Source organism: Oncorhynchus gorbuscha, linkage group LG06 (genome assembly GCF_021184085.1).
Source record: "Oncorhynchus gorbuscha isolate QuinsamMale2020 ecotype Even-year linkage group LG06, OgorEven_v1.0, whole genome shotgun sequence".
Classification (NCBI taxonomy): domain Eukaryota; kingdom Metazoa; phylum Chordata; class Actinopteri; order Salmoniformes; family Salmonidae; genus Oncorhynchus; species Oncorhynchus gorbuscha.
The window spans coordinates 98,178,154-98,192,480 of NC_060178.1; the positions used below are offsets into that span (position 1 = coordinate 98,178,154).

Sequence of the window (14,327 nt, forward strand, 5' to 3'; positions counted from 1 at the left end):
CTGTCTTTATGTTAATATCCCTCTTCCTCCATAATAAACTGTCTTTACGTTAATATCCGTCTTCCTCCATATTAAACTGTATTTACGTTAATGTCCCTCTTCCTCCATATTAAACTGTCTTTACGTTAATATCCCTCTTCCTCCATATTAAATTGTCTTTACGTTTATATCCCTCTTCCTCCATGTTAAACTGTCTTTACGTTAGTATCCCTCTTCCTCCATGTTAAACTGTCTTTATGTTAATATCCCTCTTCCTCCATGTTAAACTGTCTTTACATTAATATCCCTCTATGTTAAACTGTCTTTACGTTAATATCCCTCTTCCTCCATGTTAAACTGTCTTTTTGTTAATATCCCTCTTCCTCCATGTTAAACTGTCTTTATGTTAATATCCCTCTTCCTCCATAATAAACTGTCTTTACGTTAATATCCCTCTTCCTCCATGTTAAACTGTCTTTATGTTAATATCCCTCTTCCTCCATGTTAAACTGTCTTTATGTTAATATCCCTCTTCCTCCATGTTAAACTGTCTTTATGTTAATATCCCTCTTCCTCCATAATAAACTGTCTTTACGTTAATATCCGTCTTCCTCCATATTAAACTGTATTTACGTTAATGTCCCTCTTCCTCCATATTAAACTGTCTTTACGTTAATATCCCTCTTCCTCCATGTTAAACTGTCTTTACGTTAATATCCCTCTTCCTCCATGTTAAACTGTCTTTATGTTTGCGAACTTTTCTCATTGTCTTACTCTAGATCTGTTTATGCCTCAGAGTAGTCACTATGGACATACACAATAGCATCTCTTTGGTTGATCAGTGCTCTTTAAATCACATGGTCTCTGTCTCCGTAGCAACCGCACAGTGAAGTGCTTGTTAAATTTGACATTGCCCCTATGATTCAATCAACCTCCCCCCGAGAGAAGTACATAAGAGTATTATCTGGGTTTTCATACAGCATTGAATACTAGGAAGTTTGAGGTGAGGCACATTTCTTTGACTGGGTCAAACTGTACCTAGGTCTGTGCAGTTGGATCAAACATTGTCCAATAGAACACTAGGAAGAGAAGGCCTTGCATCAAAGCAGCCATCGTCCAGTACATACACTGTTGGTGACACTTCCCATGGCCATATAAATGCCAGCTCAGAACTATACAGTCATGCGCGCGCGCGCACGCACGCACGCACGCACGCACGCACGCACGCACACACACACACACACACACACACACACACACACACACACACACACACACACACACACACACACACACACACACACACACACACACACACACGGCCTAAACCGGTAAACCTCTGACTGGTGTAGACCAATGGCGTGGGTTTGGCATATGGTCTTAATGGGTTGTGTGATTTATGTTGCCTTTGTATTTAGGCGGATTAGGATAATATGGATTATAGGCAGACAAAAAAATATGTTTTGCCTTCGTATGAATGGATGTAGCCTGGCTTTAACACATGGGTATTCAAATCTTACCCTACGAGGTACGGACTGGTATTCTGTTTTACCTAATAATTAATTGCACCCAGCTGGTTTCCCAGGTCTAAATCCCTGATTAGAGGGGGGAAATAAAATAAACTAGTGGAACTGGCTTCGAGGTCCAGAGCTGAGTTTGAGGGCATTAGCACATCAACACTTAAAACAACTGAAAGTGGTCATACAAATCTGTCTTACTCTCTGTTACTGTGTGTGTCCAAAATAGCACCCTATTCCCTATATAGTGCACAACCTTTAACCAGAGCCCTGTCTGTTTGTGTCTGAAGCACCACCATAGCACTAGTAGACTTGGCCTAAGGGCACAAATAGAGTTCTCAATTGCTTTTCAAAAGTAGTGCACTACATAAATAGGTTGTAATTTGGGACTGTCTCACACGGAAGTTTGCTCCTTAAGTTTAATGATCAATTGGCCACAGCTGGTGGGCCTTCCTACCCCCATTTCATGGTCTTGTGAACAGAGACCAGTGTATTAAAACCCTACATCCAGATGTGTCTGTACTACCTGTCTGTGTTGGGCTTCAACTCTGCACATTGACTGACAAGGCAAACACACACAAACACACTGACTGACAAGGCAAACACACACACTGACTGACAAGGCAAACACACACACTGACTGACAAGGCAAACACACACACTGACTGACAAGGCAAACACACATACTGACAAGGCAAACACACATACTGACAAGGCAAACACACACTGACTGACAAGGCAAACACACACACTGACTGACAAGGCAAACACACACACTGACTGACAAGGCAAACACACACACACACACACAAACTGACAAGGCAAGCACACACAAACACACCGACTGACAAAGCAAACACACGGACGGACAAGGCAAACACACACAAACACACGGACTGACAAGGCAAACACACACACGCATACACACACTGACTGACAAGGCAAACACACAAACACACCGACTGACAAAGCAAACACACAGAAACACACCGACTGACAAAGCAAACACACAGACTGACAAGGCAAACACACACAAACACACTGACTCACAAGGCAAACACACACACACTGACTGACAAGGCAAACACACAAACACACCGACTGACAAAGCAAACACACAGAAACACACCGACTGACAAAGCAAACACACAGAAACACAACGACTGACAAAGCAAACACACAGACTGACAAGGCAAACACACACAAACACACTGACTCACAAGGCAAACACACACACACTAACTGACAAGGCAAACACACACACTGACTGACAAGGCAAAAACACACAAACACACTGACTGACAAGGCAAACACACACAAACACACTGACTGACAAGGCAAACACACACAAACACACACTGACTGACAAGGCAAACACACACAAACACACGGAATTACGAGGCAAACGCACACAAACACACGGACTGACAAGGCAAACACACTGACTGACAAGGCAAACACACACAAACACACGGAATTACGAGGCAAGCACACACAAACACACTGACTGACAAGGCAAACACACACGCATACACACACACACACTGACTGACAAGGCAAACGCACACAAACACACAGCCTGACAAGGCAAACACACACACATATACATACACAGCCTGACAAGGCAAACACACACAAACACACTGACTGACAAGGCAAACACACACAAACACACTGACAAGGCAAACACACACAAACACACAGACTAACAAGGCAAACACACACAAACACACAGACTGACATGGCAAACACACACAAACACACTGACTGACATGGCAAACACACGCAAACACACAGACTGACATGGCAAACACACGCAAACACACAGACTGACAAGGCAAACACACACAAACACACAGACTGACAAGGCAAACACACACAAACACACAGACTGACATGGCAAACACACACAAACACACAGACTGACAAGGCAAACACACACAAACACACTGACCGACAAGGCAAACACACAGACCGACAAGACAAACACACACAAACACACAGACCGACAAGGCAAACACACAAACCGACAAGGCGAAAACACACACACTAACTGACCGACAAGGCGAAAACACACAAACACACTGACCGACAAGGCGAAAACACACAAACACACTGACCGACAAGGCAAAAAAACACACAAACACACTGACTGACGAGGAAAACACACAAACACACTGACTGACATGGCAAACACACACAAACTGACATGGCAAACACACACAAACACACTGACTGACAAGGCAAACACACACAAACACACAGACTGACATGGCAAACACACACAAACACACAGACTGACATGGCAAACACACACAAACACACAGACTGACAAGGCAAACACACACACTAACTGACCGACAAGGCGAAAACACACACACTAACTGACCGACAAGGCGAAAACACACAAACACACTGACCGACAAGGCGAAAACACACAAACACACTGACCGACAAGGCAAAAAAACACACAAACACACTGACCGACAAGGCAAAAAAACACACAAACACACTGACCGACAAGGCAAAAAAACACACAAACACACTGACCGACAAGGCAAAAAAACACACAAACACACTGACCGACAAGGCAAAAAAACACACAAACACACTGACCGACAAGGCAAAAAAACACACAAACACACTGACCGACAAGGCAAAAACACACACAAACACACTGACCGACAAGGCAAAACACACAAACACACTGACCGACAAGGCAAAACACACACACACACTGACTGACAAGGCAAAACACACACACACACACACTGACAAGGCAAAACACACACACACACTGACTGACAAGGCAAAACACACACACACACACACTGACTGACTGACAAGGCAAACACACACACACTGACTGACAAGGCAAACACACACACACACACACGGCCAATACTTTCTCCTCCAAAATCAAGAGATTTACTTCTTCCTGGGACTGGGGAGGCTGGGTAGGCTGTGGCAGGGCTGGGACAGTGCTGAGGGAGGCTGGGGCAGGGCTGGGGGAGGCTGGCGCTTGGGATGCTGGGAAGTCTGGGTCTGGGCTGGGGGAGGATACATGCAGCACTGCACTCTCCTGCTGCTCCAGGTGTGACAGATAGTAGGTCACAGTGGCTAACAGATGGCCAGGAACACCCATCCCTCTATCCCTGCCTCCCTCTCTGCCACCAGCTGACTGACTGGGATGCCCTACAAAAGCTCTGTATAGCTAGTAGCTAAACGGGAAACCACGTATTCAAATTCCCCAGCAAGTGACAACCACTTTTTTTTCTACAATGTAGTTTGCCTATCGTGAGTTACTGACAAAAACACACTAATGACTAGGTTGGCACTAGAGGTATATAGAGGCATGCCTTCTGCTATTTTTCCCCAACAATTACCACAATGGCTCCTTGGCAGCGCCCCAAATGGCACCCTATTCCCTATGGGCCCTGGTCAAACATAGAGAACCATCTAAGGGATAGGGTGGCATTTGGGACACAGCCCTTGGCTGGGAGGGATGTGGTTGGATAACAGTGTGGTCAAGTGGTTACATCCTCCCAGTAGAAAGCTGTTTGCCCTGTTCCTCCTCTTCTTGCTTTCCCAAAAAAAACAAATCTAAATTTGGCTAAAGTCAGAGTTAGGCTGTGTGGAGGTGGTGGTGACGAGTTCTACGGTTTCACACAACAGGAGGTGTAGAGGTGGTGGTGATGGGTTCTATGGTTTCAAACAACAGGAGGTGTAGAGGTGGTGGTGAAGGGTTTTATGGTTTCAAACAACAGGAGGTGTAGAGGTGGTGGTGAAGGGTTATATGGTTTCAAACAACAGGAGGTGTAGAGGTGGTGGTGATGGGTTCTATTGTTACACACAATAGGAGGTGTGGAGGTGGTGGTGACGGGTTCTATGGTTTCACACAACAGGAGGTGTGGAGGTGGTGGTGACAGGTTCTATGGTTACACACAACAGGAGAGGTGGTGGTGATGGGTTCTATTGTTACACACAACAGGAGGTGTGGAGGTGGTGGTGACGGGTTCTATGGTTACACACAACAGGAGAGGTGGTGGTGATGGTGATGGGTTCTATGGTTTCACACAACAGGAGGTGTGGAGGTGGTGGTGATGGGTTCTATGGTTTCACACAACAGGAGGTGTGGAGGTGGTGGTGATGGGTTCTATGGTTTCACACAACAGGAGGTGTGGAGGTGGTGGTGATGGGTTCTATGGTTTCACACAACAGGAGGTGTGGAGGTGGTGGTGACGGGTTCTATGGTTTCACACAACAGGAGGTGTGGAGGTGGTGGTGATGGGTTCTATGGTTTCACACAACAGGAGGTGTGGAGGTGGTGGTGACGGGTTCTATGGTTTCACACAACAGGAGGTGTAGAGGTGGTGGTGATGGGTTCTATGGTTTCACACAACAGGAGTTGTGGAGGTGGTGGTGACGGGTTCTATGGTTTCACACAACAGGAGGTGTGGAGATGGTGGTGATGTGTGAGGTTCTATGGTTTCACACCACAGAAATAGCATGCTCCTCTCCACACGGTCTCTCCACAAGCTCTGCTGCTAACCTGTCAACATAACCACAGTGGCGTTTCACACACTTTTATAACACTCTCACTCTCTTCCTATTATATTGATTTTGTTCCATTTTTAAAAGTCTTCACTCTCTATACTATTTGCTCTCCCGCATGGGAGAATCAACGGTCCTGACTTCCTGCTCCAGAGGTTCCTCCCCTTTGACCTTCTCCTCCAATGGGTTTTGTAAAGGAGGCGAGAGGTCACAAGGAATCAATGCAATGCAACAGAGATTCTCCCCATGTCAAATTGAAATGGCACTTTGATCGTTGAAGAAAGCTCTGACTGAACTAGAATTATGGGGTGGAAAGTGGTACCCCACTAGTGAGATGGGGTCAAAAGTGGTACCCCATTGGTGAGATGGTGTAGAAAGTGGTACCCCATTGGTGAGATGGGGTGGAAAGTGGTACCCCATTGGTGAGATGGGGTGGAAAGTGGTACCCCATTGGTGAGATGGGGTGGAAAGTGGTACCCCATTGGTGAGATGGGGTGGAAAGTGGTACCCCATTGGTGAGATGGTGTAGAAAGTGGTACCCCATTGGTGAGATGGGGTGGAAAGTGGTACCCCATTGGTGAGATGGGGTGGAAAGTGAATCCCCATTGGTGAGGTGGTTGTCCCATTGCCATCTTCGCTCTAGACTGCCTGTTCTGAACAATCTGCTACTCTCAGTCTCAGAGTGTTTCATGTCATACGTTGCAATTAACCCACTCTATGTGGGCTAAATTGGTTTTAGAGAGCTGGCGTGTGGCATAATGAAACTGCAGCAGCAACAAGCTTACCACAAAAACAGAGACTTAACGTCCCTCCGAAAATTACTCAGGCTGGCCTACCACCAACAAATAATCTCCCACTAACTGTCTTGACTACAATTAAACCATAATCAAACTTCAACAACAAGCTACGAATGTATAACAGAGACTTAATGTCCCTCCAGGAATTATGTAAACGGTCCCTCTGAGGATATAGATGTACCTACAACAAACCCTCAATGCCACTAAGTCTCCTGATGACAATTCAACCTTAATCAAGCCGCAGCAACAATGTAAAGAAGGGATACCTCCAACACTCACAATCGGTAAGTATTTGCTCGCCACCCCTTCTCCTTCCCCATAACACGTTGGTGAGTGCACATCTGAATAGTCTGGAAGGTATAAGCAGTGTGGTGGTGGAAGTTGCACCATATACAGTTGAAGTCGGAAGTTTACATACACTTTGGTTGGAGTCATTAAAACTTCTTGTTCAACATCTCCACAAATTTCTTGTTAACAAACTATAGCTTTGGCAAGTCGGTTAGGACATCTACTTTGTGCTTGACACAAGTCATTTTTCCAACAATTGTTTACAGACAGATTATTTCACTGTATCACAATTCCAGTGGGTCAGATGTTTAAATACACTAAGGTGACTGTGCCTTTAAACAACTTGGAAAACTCCGGAAAATTATGTCATGGCTTTAGAAGCTTCTGATAGGTTAATTTACATCATTTGAGTCAAATGGAGGTGTACCTGTGGATGTATTTCAAGGCCTACCTTCAAACTCAGTGCCTCTTTGCTTGACATCATGGGAAAATCAAAAGCAATTTCCAAATGCCTGAAGGTACCACGTTCATCTGTACAAACAATAGTATGCAAGTATAAACACCATGGGAACACGCAGCCGTCATACCGCTCAGGAAGGAGACATTCTGGCACCTAGAGATGAACATACTTTGGTGTGAAAAGTGCTAAATCAATCCCAGAAGAGCAGCAAAGGACCTTGTGAAGATGCTGGAGGAAACAGATACAAAATATCTATATACACAGTAAAACGAGTCCTATATCAACATAACCTGAAAGGTGCTCAGCAAGGAAGAAGCCACTGCTCAAAAACCGCCATAAAAAAGCCAGACTACAGTTTGCAACTGCACATGTGGACAAAGATCATACTTTTTGGAGAAATGTCCTCTGGTCTGATGAAACAAAAATAGAAGTGTTTGACCATAATGGCCATTGTTATGTTTGGAGGAAAACGGGGGAGACTTGCAAGCCGAAGAACAGTCATATGTAACACATTGCATCCAGTGAATATATTGGCCAGTCATATCTAACACACTGTATCCAGTGAATATATTGGCCAGTCATATCTAACACACTGTATCCAGTGAATATATTGGCCAGTCATATCTAACACACTGTATCCAGTGAATATATTGGCCAGTCATATCTAACACACTGTATCCAGGGGGTGGTTGGGGGGGTCCAGGCAGATAATCAACATGGTCTGTTCCTCTTTTCTGGCTGGGCTGCACCGTGTTATACAGTCTATGGGCTGCACCGTGGTATACAGTCTATGGGCTGCACCGTGGTATACAGTCTATGGGCTGCACCGTGTAATACAGTCTATGGGCTGCACCGTGGTATACAGTCTATGGGCTGCACCGTGTTATACAGTCTATGGGCTGCACCGTGGTATACAGTCTATGGGCTGCACCGTGGTATACAGTCTATGGGCTGCACCGTGTAATACAGTCTATGGGCTGCACCGTGTAATACAGTCTATGGGCTGCACCGTGTAATACAGTCTATGGGCTGCACCGTGTAATACAGTCTAATGGGCTGCACCGTGTAATACAGTCTATGGGCTGCACCGTGTAATACAGTCTATGGGCTGCACCGTGTAATACAGTCTATGGGCTGCACCGTGTAATACAGTCTATGGGCTGCACCGTGTAATACAGTCTATGGGCTGCACCGTGTAATACAGTCTATGGGCTGCACCGTGTAATACAGTCTATGGGCTGCACCGTGTAATACAGTCTATGGGCTGCACCGTGTAATACAGTCTATGGGCTGCACCGTGTAATACAGTCTATGGGCTGCACCGTGTAATACAGTCTATGGGCTGCACCGTGTTATACAGTCTATGGGCTGCACCGTGTTATACAGTCTATGGGCTGCACCGTGTTATACAGTCTATGGGCTGCACCGTGTTACACAGTCCCAACCGTGAAGCACGGGGGTGGCAGCATCATGTTGTGGGGGTGCTTTACTGCAGGAGGGACTGGTGCACTTCACAAAATAGATGGCATCATGAGGGAGGAAAATTACGTGGCTATATTGAAGCAGCACGTCAGTCAGGAAGTTAAAGCTTGGTTGCAAATGGGTCTTCCAAATGGACAATAACCCCATGCATACTTCCGAAGGTCTGGCAAATAGTCTTAAGGACAACAAAGTCGAGGTATTGGAGTGGCCATAACAAAGCCCTGACCTCAATCCTATAGAAAATTTGTGGGCAGAACTGAAAAAGTGTGGGCGAGCAAGGAGGCCTACAAACCTGACTCAGTTACACCAGCTCTGTCAGGAGGAATGGGCCAAAATTCACCCAAATTATTGTGGGATGCTTGTGGAAGGCAACTCGAAACATTTCACCGAAGATAAACAATTTAAATACTAATTGAGTGTATGTTAACTTCTGACCCACTGGGAAATCACTCTCTACAATTATTCTGACATTTCAAATTCTTAAAATAAAGTGATGGTCCTAACTGACCTAAGACAGGAAATCTTTACTACGATTAAAAGTCAGGAATTGCTACATTTATTTTTTAAATATATTTGGCTAAGGTGCATGTAAACTTCCGACTTTAGAACTGTAGATCTGCTCACATTGAAAGCCCAAAAGTAATGGGTAGGAGTGAATTGGGACTGGACAACCACAAGGCTCCAGACTACAGTGTAATCAGGTTAGATTGACTGGTCTCAGGCCAAAGGGGGAGGTGGATAATTATTCCAAATCCTCTAAATGAAAATGAATCCCAGTTCCAGAAGAGAGTCCTGTCTGGTCATGCAGCCATGATGGATGGAGACAGAACCCTGGGATGCATGTAGCCCTACCAGTGGCGACCCGTCAATGAGCCCCACCTGTTTTGAGCCACACCTTCATAACAAAACGAAACAAATTTGGAATGTTATTCCGGCTTTAATACATGTCACATATCAGTTTGCAAACAATGTAAAAAAAAGTGAGTCAATAAAGCTGCATACAAACATGGTCTCTTTTTTTGCTTTCTTAAGTAAGGCAGCTCCAAAATGCACGTGCTTCAGCCGAGCTCAGTACTTTTTGTGGTGGTGGGGCAGCCAGCAGGAAATACAGACTATAGTGGTTGATAATGTTCTCTAGCTGCACTGTGATTGGCTCAGTGTTCTGTCACTCATGTGGACACTACGTCAATGCAAAATCTACAGGGAGAGCTCAAAAATTGGCACCTTGGGAGCTGCAATAGCTTTACATTAGACGTGCATATCCAAAAATCCTCTAGGTCATTGGCCACAGATACAATTATAATGGACTGATCATGTCAACATCAAACTTTCAAAGTCTTAGCTAGCAAGCTAGACAAGCAGTCATCATCATGAATCAAGTCGACAATCTACTGGCAAATCCTTTTCAATTCTTGTCAGATGAAAATGAATTAGATATAAAACGTACCGGGGCTCCTCGACCATTGGATATAGACAACAAGTTGGAAATCGCAAATTCAACTAGGAGTGGTTTGGAAGGAATCGGTGGCTAACTGCAAGCGTTGCAAAGCCATCACTAGCCTGCTATTCAGTAGAGAGAGTGTGTGATCTATGTCTGGGTTTAAGGGTCTCTTTTCCAAGTTTAAAAGGATAAACATTCACATGCAACACCATGGGCCAGAAATGGTTGGCATGCTGTCAATCCAGCATGACTTCTGCTGCATTCACAACAACTGGAAACTCGGAATTGGGAAATCTCAGACTTCAGTGAGTTCAAGTCAACTGGGAACTCGGAGAAAAAAACTCTCCGAATGGGGAAAATACATTTTGAATGGTCATCCAAATTGGAATTCCAAGTCGGGAACTCGGGACTCTTTTTATAGCCTCAACCTGAAGATCACTGACATCATAATTCAGCCTTGTTTTTTTTCAGAGTACCCAGTTGTCTTGAAAGCACCATAAATCCAGAGGATGCTGGACTTTGATGACAGAGTTTCATGACAAAATTCCTGTTCAAGCAAGCACAGCATAACAAGGTGAGTCAAAAAAACGTATTGTATGCCTCTGCATACATGATGTAATATGCCAGGGAGATACATTTGAAGTCAGAAGTTTACATACACCTTAGCCAAAAACATTTAAACTCAGTTTTTCACAATTCCTGACATTTAATCAGAGTAAATATTCCCTGTTTTAGGTCAGATAGGATCACCACCTTATTTTAAGAATGTGAAAGGTCAGAATAATAGTAGAGAGAATGATTTATTTCAGCTTTTATTTCTTTCATTATATTCCCAGTGGGTCAGAAGTTAGCATGCACTCAAATAGTATTTGGTAGCATAGCCTTTAAATTGTTTAACTTGGGTCGAACTTTTTGGGCAGACTTCCATAAGCTTCCCACAATAAGTTGGTTGAATTTTGGCCCATTCCTCCTGACAGAGCTGGTGTAACTGATTCAGGTTTGTAGGCCTCCTTGATCGCACACGCTTTTTCAGTTCTGCCCACAAATGTTCGATAGGATTCAGGTCAGGGCTTTGTGATGGTCACTCCAATACCATAACTTTGTTGTCCTTAAGCCATTTCACCACAACTTTGGAAGTATCCCTGTGGTCTGTTTGAAGGTAGGCCTTGAAATAGATCCACATGTACACCTCCAATTGACTCAAATTATGTCAATTAACCTATCAGAAGCTTTTAAAGCCATGACATAATTTTCTGGAATTTTCAAAGCTGTTTAAAGGCAGAGTCAACTTAGTGTATGTAGACTTCTGGCCCACTGGAACAGTGAATTAGAAGTGAAATAATCTGTCTGTAAACAATTGTTGGAAAAATGGCTTGTGTCATGCACAAAGTAGTTGTCTTAACAGACTTGCCAAATCTATAGTTTGTTAACAAGAAATTTGTGGAGTGGTTGAAAAACAATTTTTAATGACTCCAACCTAAGTGTATGTAAACTTCCGACTTCATCTGTATGTACAGCATACTTTAGCTCAGAAAGTAATACTGGGTGTATGTTGTGAAATAAGCTGTTATTAGCCCATGTGCCTCACCCTAATAATTTGTTCCCTTTCCCCTACATACCATAGCCTACTGTTCTGACTTGGTGGTGCACATGTCATCAGAAATGTCATCATCAAATATTGTAAGAGCTTTCATTGTCTGCTTATCTTCATTCAAAGACTCAATCGAGGACACTCTTACTGTGTCCTCGATTGACAGTTGTATTGTTGTCTCTACCTGTTTGCCCTTCGTGCTGTCGTCTTTGCCCAATAATGTTTGTACCATGTTGTGTTGCTACCATGCTGTCTTGAGCACCGACCATCAAACCAACCATCTCTCCACCCTTACCATCGCTCCACTATCCATCCCTCCCTCTGTCCTACCACCCTTCCATCCTACCACCTTTCCATCCTACTAACCCTCCATCCATTTATTTGACCTTTATTTAACTAGGCAAGTCAGTTAAGAACTATGTTTTAATTACACTGATGGCCTAGGAACAGTGGGTTAACTGCCTTGTTCAGGGACAGGACAACAGATTCTTACCTTGTCAGCTCGGGATTTGATCTAGCAACCTTTCGGCTACTGGCCCAACGCTCTGACCACTATGCTCCCCTACTATCCATCCATTCTACCATGCCTCCCTCCATCTGTCCATCCAGCCATCCTGCCACCCCTTCATTATGCCACCCCTCCATTATGCCACCCCTCCATTATGCCACCCCTCCCTTATGCCACCCCTCCCTTATGCCACCCCTCCATTATGCCACCCCTCCATTATTACACCTCCCATTATGCCACCCCTCCATTATGCCACCCCTCCATTATGCCACCCCTCCATTATGCCACCCCTCCATTATGCCACCCCTCCATTATGCCACCCGCTCCATTCTGCCACACCTCCATTATTCTACCCCTCCCATTATTCCACCCCTCCATCCTGTCATCCCTCCATTATGCCACCCCTCCATTCTGCCACCCCTCCATTCTGCCACCCCTCCATTCTGCCACCCCTCCATTATTCCACCCCTCCATTATTCCACCCGTCCATTATTCTACCCGTCCATTATTCTACCCGTCCATTATTCTACCCGTCCATCCTGTCATCCCTCCATTATTCCACCCCTCCATTATTCCACCCCTCTATCCTGTCACCTCTCCATCCAGCCATCCCTCTTCCAGCCAAGAAAGTGGATTCCTTTGTCATGGTAACGGTGAGGAGCAGAGCGTGTGTTTTTGCTGGCAGGGCAGGCTTGGTCAGCACTGTGTCACATTGAGCTTAGTCAAGCCGAGGTGACCCTGGGTGGGCATTAACACAGCACGAGAACAAGGTCAGCCACAGAGCTGAATGACACTACGTGTGAGTCTGAAATGGCATAGGGAATAGGGTGCCATTTGAGACTCAACTCCATATGGGTAAGGAATGACAACACAGGCATTGGAGAACTGTATGAAGAAGACCAAATGAGGATGTAGCCTACCTGTTGTGCTTACATAAACTATTCCTGCTGTACTATATTGGTATTGCACTTTGTCATGGGCTAAAAAGTTGTCAGAAAAGAGAAGTAATCTATTAGTGCATCTACTCATCCCCAGAAACCACCAGAAAGCACTAGTGTGCAGCGTTACGTAACAAGGTATGTAGATGCACTAATCTGAGGTGGTGCTCTTCACATACAGAAACCACACAGAGGCTGCATGCAGCAGGACTGTACTGTAGTGTGCATTGAGCTGTGTGACGCAGCCCATAGAGGAATAGACAGTCTAGTATGGTGCAGCCCATAGAGTGTATACCACGGTGCAGCCCATAGAGTGTATACCACGGTGCAGCCTAGACTGTATACCACGGTGCAGCCCACAGACTGTATACCACGGTGCAGCCCACAGACTGTATACCACGGTGCAGCCCACAGACTGTATACCACGGTGCAGCCCACAGACTGTATACCACGGTGCAGCCCACAGACTGTATACCACGGTGCAGCCCACAGACTGTATACCACGGTGCAGCCCACAGACTGTATACCACGGTGCAGCCCACAGACTGTATACCACGGTGCAGCCCACAGACTGTATACCACGGTGCAGCCCACAGACTGTATACCACGGTGCAGCCCATAGACTGTATACCACGGTGCAGCCCATAGACTGTATACCACGGTGCAGCCCATAGACTGTATACCACGGTGCAGCCCATAGACTGTATACCACGGTGCAGCCCATAGACTGTATAACACGGTGCAGCCCAGCCAGAAAAGAGGAACAGACCAT

The 14,327-nt window shown here is 45.2% G+C and overlaps 1 protein-coding gene across 1 annotated transcript in view; it reads right to left on the reverse strand.

Moving 5' to 3' along the window:
* LOC124037323 (neurabin-2-like) overlaps positions 1-14,327 on the reverse strand; it is a 44,973-nt gene that overhangs the window by 11,887 nt on the left and 18,759 nt on the right. The gene's annotated exons all lie outside the window — the stretch shown is intronic.